The sequence below is a fragment of the Herpailurus yagouaroundi genome, unplaced genomic scaffold, assembly GCF_014898765.1.
Source record: "Herpailurus yagouaroundi ecotype Mexico unplaced genomic scaffold, PumYag 214, whole genome shotgun sequence".
In the NCBI taxonomy this organism is placed as follows: Eukaryota; Metazoa; Chordata; class Mammalia; order Carnivora; family Felidae; genus Herpailurus; species Herpailurus yagouaroundi.
Genome location: NW_024412445.1, coordinates 9,615,723 through 9,623,793, shown reverse-complemented (window position 1 = coordinate 9,623,793; position 8,071 = coordinate 9,615,723).

Genomic DNA, 8,071 nt, shown 5'->3' with positions numbered 1-8,071 from the left:
CATTTATATACAGTAATTTAATTGCCATTGTAATGATAGCACATCTATCTCATCATATAACTTTAATTTCTTTTTGGGATGGAAATACCTAAGATCTGGTCTTTGGCAAGCTTGGTTATTATAGGGCAATATTATTGTTGTTTCACTATCCTATGAATTAGATCTCCTGGACTTATTTGTCTATTGGTGTCAAATCTGTACATTTAAACAACATCTGCCCTATTCTCCCAACCTCAGCTTCTGATAACCTCCATTTACTCTGTTTTTATGAATGTGATTTTTTTTGGATTCCACATATATGTTATATTATACTGTATTTGTCTTTCTCTGTCTGCTTTACCTTACTTAGCATAATTTCCTCTAGGCCTATCCATACTATTACAAACGGCAGGGTATCGTTCTTTCTTATGGCTAAATAATATTCCATTATACACTTATACTGCATCTTCTTTCCCCATTCATTCATCGACAGGCACTTAGATGATTTCCATATCTTGGTTATTTTGAATAATGTTACAACAAACATGAGTGTACATATTTTCTTTGATATCCTGTTTTTTTTTTAAATTTTTGTTTTTTTTCAACGTTTATTTATTTTTTGGGACAGAGAGAGACAGAGCATGAATGGGGGAGGGGCAGAGAGAGAGGGAGACACAGAATCGGAAACAGGCTCCAGGCTCCGAGCCATCAGCCCAGAGCCCGACGCGGGGCTCGAACTCCCGGACCGCGAGATCGTGACCTGGCTGAAGTCAGACGCCTAACCGACTGCGCCACCCAGGCGCCCCTGATATCCTGTTTTTAATTCCTTTGGGTGGGTATACACCCTGAAGTGTCAATATTAAATCATATTTTAATTCTATTTTTTTAATTTTTTGAGGAGGGTCCATTCTTCTTCTATAGTGGCTGAACACATTTACATTCCTGCAGACATGTCCAAGGATTTCTTTTTCCCCACATCTTAGCCAATGTGTGTTACCTGTTGCCTTCTTGATGACAGCCATCTTAACATGTGTGAGGTGAGGTGATATGTACTGTAACTTTGATTTGCGTATCCCTGATGACTTGTGATGTGACTTTCATCTATGTGTTAATCATTTGGATGTCTTTTTTGGATAATGTTTATTAGGTTCCTCACTTCATTTTTTTTCATTGAGTTGTCATAGTTATTTTTGTTGTAGTAGTTACTGTTATTGTTGTTACTGAATCATGTAAGTTCTCTGTATGTTTTGTATATTAAAACCTTACATAATATATAGTTTGCAAATATTTTCTTCCATCCTGCAGGTTGCCTTTTCATATTGGTCATTGTTCTTTTGGCTGTGTAAAAGCTTTTCATTTTGATGTAGTCCCACTTGTTGATTTTACTGATAGCTACTTACCTTCATTTTTCTAGTAAAAGCTTCACACTTTTCTTCTTTCCCTTTAATATTTTTGATGCCACAATTTACCTCTTCTTATGCTGTATATTCAATTCCAAATTATAGTAGCTATAGCTATTTTGAAACCTCTATTTGCTTAACCTTTATACTATACTTAAGTGGTTTCTCCATCATCCTTACAGAATTAGAATTTTCCGAATCTGACTGTATATTTTTCACTTTACCAGTGTGTGGTGCACTCCCATGCACTTCCCTATTACTAAGTGGCATTTTTCAATTTAACTTGGGCTCCTTTCAGCATTGCTTGCAAGGTAGGTCTACTGGTGATAAATCCCCTCAGGTTTTTAGTCTATACATGTCTTTCTTTCTCCTTCATATATTCAGGATAACTGCCAGATACTGTATTCTCAGTCTGCAATTTTTCTCTTTCAGCACTTTGAATATATCATTCTAGTCTTTCCTGGCCTCCAGGATTTCTGCTGAGAAATATGCTGGCAGTCTAGTGGGAGTTCCTTTGTGGGTTAAACTGTTTTTGCTCCTGGCTGCCTTTAGTACTTATTCTTTACTTACCTTTGATTTTTTTTATAGTTTCATTATAATGTGCCTTACAGAATGTCATTTGGTATGGAGATAATACAGTGATCTATTATCTTCTTGAAATTCGATGTCCAGGTTTTCTAGGCTTGAGAACTGTTTACCTATTATTTCTTTAACTTAATTTTCTGTCTTCTCTCTTTCTTCTCCTTCTGGAATCCTGATTATTTGGAGATGACATTTTGATTGAATTACCTACACTACTCAGGGTTTCTTCACTCATTTATTCTTGGCTCTTCATTGTCTTATATCTGTGTGATTTCAAAGGTTACATACTTTAACTCATTTTTTCCCCTTTCTTCTCTCTGCTTACTCTACCTTAGATGTTCTCTATTGTATTCTTCACTTCATCCAACTCATCGAATTCTTTACCTCCAGAATTTGTTTCTCTCTTTGTAATCATTTCTGTGCTTTGATAAAGGTCTCATTTTGTTCCTGTACCCTCTTGTGAATTTTGTTTAACTGTTTATCTGAGTTTACTTGTAGCTTGTCAAGTTTCTTCAATAGAGCTATTTTACATTTTTTATCAGCTAGATTACAGATTTGTCTTTTTTTCTGTTGTTGGGGAAATATTGATAGCTTTTGGCAATGCCATGTTTTCTTGGTTTTGATATTACTATATTGCTATATACTATACTATACTATAGCATTACTATATTGCTGTTTTCACATTTGAAGTATCTTTACTAGTTATCAACACATGAGGAACTGTTTATTGATGCTGCCTCTTAGGAGATCACAAATTTGTAATAGATAGAACTCCTCTACTCAATGGCAGAAAATATTTATACATTATACACATAATAAGGGATTAATATCCAGAATATATAGAGAAATCCTAAGACTCAAAAGAAACAAACTAATTTAAAAGCTGGACAAAGCACTTGAATAGACGCTTTCCCTAGGAAGATATACAAATGCCTAATAAGCACAATAGAAGATGCTCATTTTTAGGGAAATGCAAATCAAAACAACAGTGAGGTATCACCTCACACCCATTACAATGAACATGACTAAGATAAAATAGACAATGACAAACATGGTTGTTGGCAAGAGAGTGGAGACAATGGAATCTTTTTTTTTTTTTAATTTTTTTTTCAACGTTTTATTTATTTTTGGGACAGAGAGAGACAGAGCATGAACGGGGGAGGGGCAGAGAGAGAGGGAGACACAGAATCGGAAACAGGCTCCAGGTTCTGAGCCATCAGCCCAGAGCCTGACGCGGGGCTCGAACTCACGGACCGCGAGATCGTGACCTGGCTGAAGTCGGACGCTTAACCGACTGCGCCACCCAGGCGCCCCCCCCCCCGACAATGGAATCTTTGTGCCCTGTTTTTGGTAATGTAAAATGGCACAGCTTCTTTGAAAATCAATACAGCATTTTCTCAAAAAATTAAACACAAGATTAACATAAAATCCAGGAATTCCACTCTGGGTATATACCTAAAAGAATTTAAAGCAGGTTCTCAACAAGATATCTGTACGCTTATGTTTATAACAGCCTTCCTTACCATATCTGTAATGTGGAAGCAAGCCAAGGGTCCACTGACAAACAGATAAACAAAATATGTTATACAACTACACTGGAATATGGTTTACCCTTGAAAAGGTAGGAATTTTTTTACATATATTATAATGTGTATAAACCTTGCGGGCATTATGCTAAGTGCAATAAGTTAGTCACAAAAAGATAATTACTTTATGATTCCGTTTCTATGAAGTAACTAAAATAGTTACATTCATAGAGATAAAAAGTAGAATAGCAGTTGCCAGGTGTTGGGAGGAGAAGGGAATGGGGAATTATTATTTAATGGATACAGCTTCAGTTTTGAATGATGAAAAGTGTTCTGGATTTGGATGTTGATGATGGTTGTACAATATGAATATACATAACACTACCAGACTGTTCACTTAAAATGATTTAGATGGTGAAGTTTAGATTATGTGTATTTTACCAGGCTAAAAATGTATTTTTAATATATTTTTTAAGGAAATTTAAATTTCCTTAAATCTCCTTTAAATTTTTTAAGGAAATTTATTTAAGGAAATAAAAAGCAATGGGAAGAAATTGGGGAGATTAAAAAAAATTTTTTTTAAGTTTATTTTTGACAGAGAGAGAGGCAGAGAATGAGCAGGGGAGAGGCAGAGAGAGATGGAGACACAGACTTGGAAGCAGGCTCCAGGCTCTGAGTTGTCAGCACAAGCCTGACACAGGGCTCGAACTCACAAACTGCAAGATCATGACCTGAGCTGAAGTCAGCTGCTCAACCAACTGAGCCACCCAGGCGCCCCCAAATTGGGGAGTTTTTAAACAAAGAAGGAGTTGATTTTATTCCTGTATTTTATGAAGATTATTTTCTCAGCAGCATGGAGAACAGATTGAAAGGAAGTAACATGGAAAATATTGGCAGAAGATGTAAAGATCTGAAGTAGGACATAAGTAAGAATTTCTTTTCTTTCTTTCTTTTTTCTTTTCTTTCTTTCTTTCTTTCTTTCTTTCTTTCTTTCTTTCTTTGTAAGAGGAAAGAACACACTCAAGAGACTCATGTAATAAAATTAATAAGCTACTTGAGAGGTAAGAGACAGAGAAATAGGTGGAAAGAAACTTTTCAAGGTGGAGAAAACAGGAAAAGGAGCTGATAAAGAAGATAGAAAGTTAACGGTTTTACATGAGCTTGAAGACATATTACCCAAATGAGATTCTCCAGTAGGATACTGGATATGGCTATGTTAGTGTCAAGCTCAGAAATACTTCAGATTGAGATGTACATTTGAGGATAATGAGCATATCAATGGTAAAGATCTGAATGTGAGAGAAATAATACACAGAGGCTCAATAAATTACCCTCAATATTCTGCAGAAGCCAACGGAGTAATCATTTGTCCAGAATACAAGTGCCTTACTAAAATATCTTTTATTAATGTGAATTAAATCTCTGATTAGATGTGAAATAATGACTAATATGTTCCTGGAAATGATTATTTTTCATACTATAAATCTGCAAGTGACTATAGTTTTTTTTTTTTTTTCAACGTTTATTTATTTTTGGGTCAGAGAGAGACAGAGCATGAACGGGGGAGGGGCAGAGAGAGAGGGAGACACAGAATCGGAAACAGGCTCCAGGCTCTGAGCCATCAGCCCAGAGCCTGACGCGGGGCTCTAACTCCCGGACCGCGAGATCGTGACCTGGCTGAAGTCAGACGCCTAACCGACTGCGCCACCCAGGCGCCCCGTGACTATAGTTTTTAACAAGAAAATAAATCTTCTGAGAGGGCAAGAATTATAACCTTAAAAAATATTCTGTAAACCTCTATGGATACGCATGTTTGCAAGTAGTGTGATAATGTCATAGTATACATTCTTACAAAATATAGACTTGTAATTTTCCTACATAATCCAGATTTTAATAGCTGTAACATTCAATTACTAGAAACATCTTGTTCTATGAAAATGGTAGGAACTGGTAAAATATTAGCTGTATCTGTGATGAAGAATTTAGCCAGCTATTGTAGGATAAATTTTCTATCCTAACAAAACTTTTGATTCCTGGATTTCAGAGCCAAACTTTAGTGTTTTTTTTTTTAATTTTATTTCTGTTTTTGCAGAAACTATTACATAGTACGTGGTCAACCATTGTTCATAGAGGATGTTAATATTGGGAAATGTTTAATGTTGAATACCATGAGAAGGTAGTGATTTTCTTGATTGCATAGGAGTTAACCATTGAGTAGCAAATATTCTTAGAGTCAAATCTGTAAAAGGAAAGTAAGACACACCCCTAGCACTCTGATCAGTTTAAGCATCCATGTTTCAGAGAAGGCTATGACAGTGGGAGAGAGAATTATCTCTGAGCCTTGGGATTTAGAAAGTGGCAGTTCATATCAGCAAATACTGTGAGAGGACTCATCTCTGTAGTTAGCCAAGTTTTCATTCAGGGATAAATACCACACTGCCCACATTGAATGGAGTTTTCCAGAGAGATCAGTGTGTCTGGAGTGTCAAGAGGAAAAACTTGATGGAACTTTGGAGGCCTAAAGTGGAATAAAATATTTTAAGGGTCTTTATGCATCTAAATGCTGTCATGTGTAAGTCAGGATAAAGGCACATTGTCATTAACCTAAAGGAGAGTTTAAACACTCTGCAGATGAGGAACTACCTTCCAGAGGACTGATTGACTTTTGTTAGTGTAGCAGGAGCCCACACAATTGTGGTTTTCTTTTTTGTAATGCAAGTGTCTGACTTAAGCTTTGATTGCCAGGACATACATCTCAAAGAGGCATCCATTTCAAAGAAAGCTATCTCCAATAAACACATCCCTAGCCACAGGGGTAGACAAATAGGACACCTCCCCCCCCCCCCCCCCCAAGCTCCATTGATTGGTAAGTCTTGGTTGATTTCAATAACTCAGCATTTGGGGCACTTGTCTTTTTTATTCTCTGTACTTTTCCCACTCTTACGTTTTAATTTACCAATAAAGACTAATGCCATGACACCCAAGACCCCCATTTATACCATAACAAAAACACAACCCCACCCTGTGTGTACTATCTTCTCTCTCTCTCCCCTCTCTCTGTCTCCCTGACCCAACAAAAATCTTGCTGACACCAAGTATAATTTCCATGTCTTTTAAGTAATAAAACTATCTTTTTTCACTTTCCTGAACTTGTTGTTGAAGGGTGTCTTGCCATCTTACTAAAAACAACAAAGGTTGGGTCATTGGTTAGTTATAAGCTAAGACCCACACAAAACAGTTTGTGTAATCAGCAGGATTGCATGATTGCCCTAGCACTTAATCAACGGGAGTGTCCTTTACCTGTGACTTGCTAACTAACCATCTAACTCAGGTGGGTAATACCACCTGGGAAAGAAGCACCACTTGCTAGAAGTTTTCTTGCTACTATGTGCTTTTCCATATTTCCTCTGTCACATTTTGCCTGTGGTATGCAACCCAAAAGGCTATCGCTTCCATAATAATCCAATGATCCCCAGAGAAGCATGATCAGTATCATATGTTCTAACAAGATGATTAGACCACTAATTATAAAAGCCTTACTTGACTATTAAAGTGTGAAAGGGTCGTCTCTGAATCAAGGCCAAGGAAAGCTGAGGAGGTTGGACTGGATCAGATCGGATTGCAGACTTACTGTCACTTCCTAAGGAGAGGCTCTGGACTAAAGGCATGAGGAAAGAATTCCTGTAGGTGAGTGGGATGAGAGACGCCTGCCTGCAACCAATGACTTAATGGTTCTTGCCTGCACTGTATGTCCTAACCCAGAAAAGTGAAATAGCCTTGCAAGAAGAAACCAAAGGCAACACAAAATGAAAACTACAACAGAGGCCTACAGTCTCTGTGTCACCAGTTCACTCACAAGTGTCACTGCCTTCCCTGACCTGATGGGATATGATGGGTATAATTCCTGGCATGATGTTGCTAAAAAAAATAATGGACAAATAAAAATGTCCTGAACTTTTGGGATTAGCACCTCCTTAGAGCCTTGAGAAGGTAGACTAGCCCTTTGATAAATGCAAAACCCCATGGATGCTTCCTGGACATTATTTAATACCATGCATACCAATAGGCCAAGACTCTGGCATTACACTCCAGGAGCCTAGGGGCTTTTCCCATTGTTATCATGCTGGTAGTGACAGACCCAATTCTGGAGAAGTCTTTTGGGACTCCCTGGAAAAGAAATCAGCCATCTACGAAGAGGGCTCATAGTGACATCATTGAAATTTTTTCGGTAATATCACGTAAGATTAAGGTAACACACAAAAAAATCAAGAAGTAGCAATTGAGTTAAAAAAAAAAAACCCACACAACTATGCCTTAACTGAAATTTAAACCTTTCTTATTTTATGTAGAAAGAAGGAGAGGAGGCTATTGTGGGTTTTCTTATTTGCTTAAAAGAGCTCTGAATTTTTACTCATGGCTGCTAAAATGTGTCCACTGGCCAGTATGTCTAAAACCCCTAAAATCCATAACTTTCTTAAAGGTCCATCTGGGCTATATGCTTATTCCCTCTGAGGCACCACAAATCCTGCATCCCTTGGCTTTTCCCTGAACAGGTGAGAATGAAGAAATGTACCTGATGAGGCA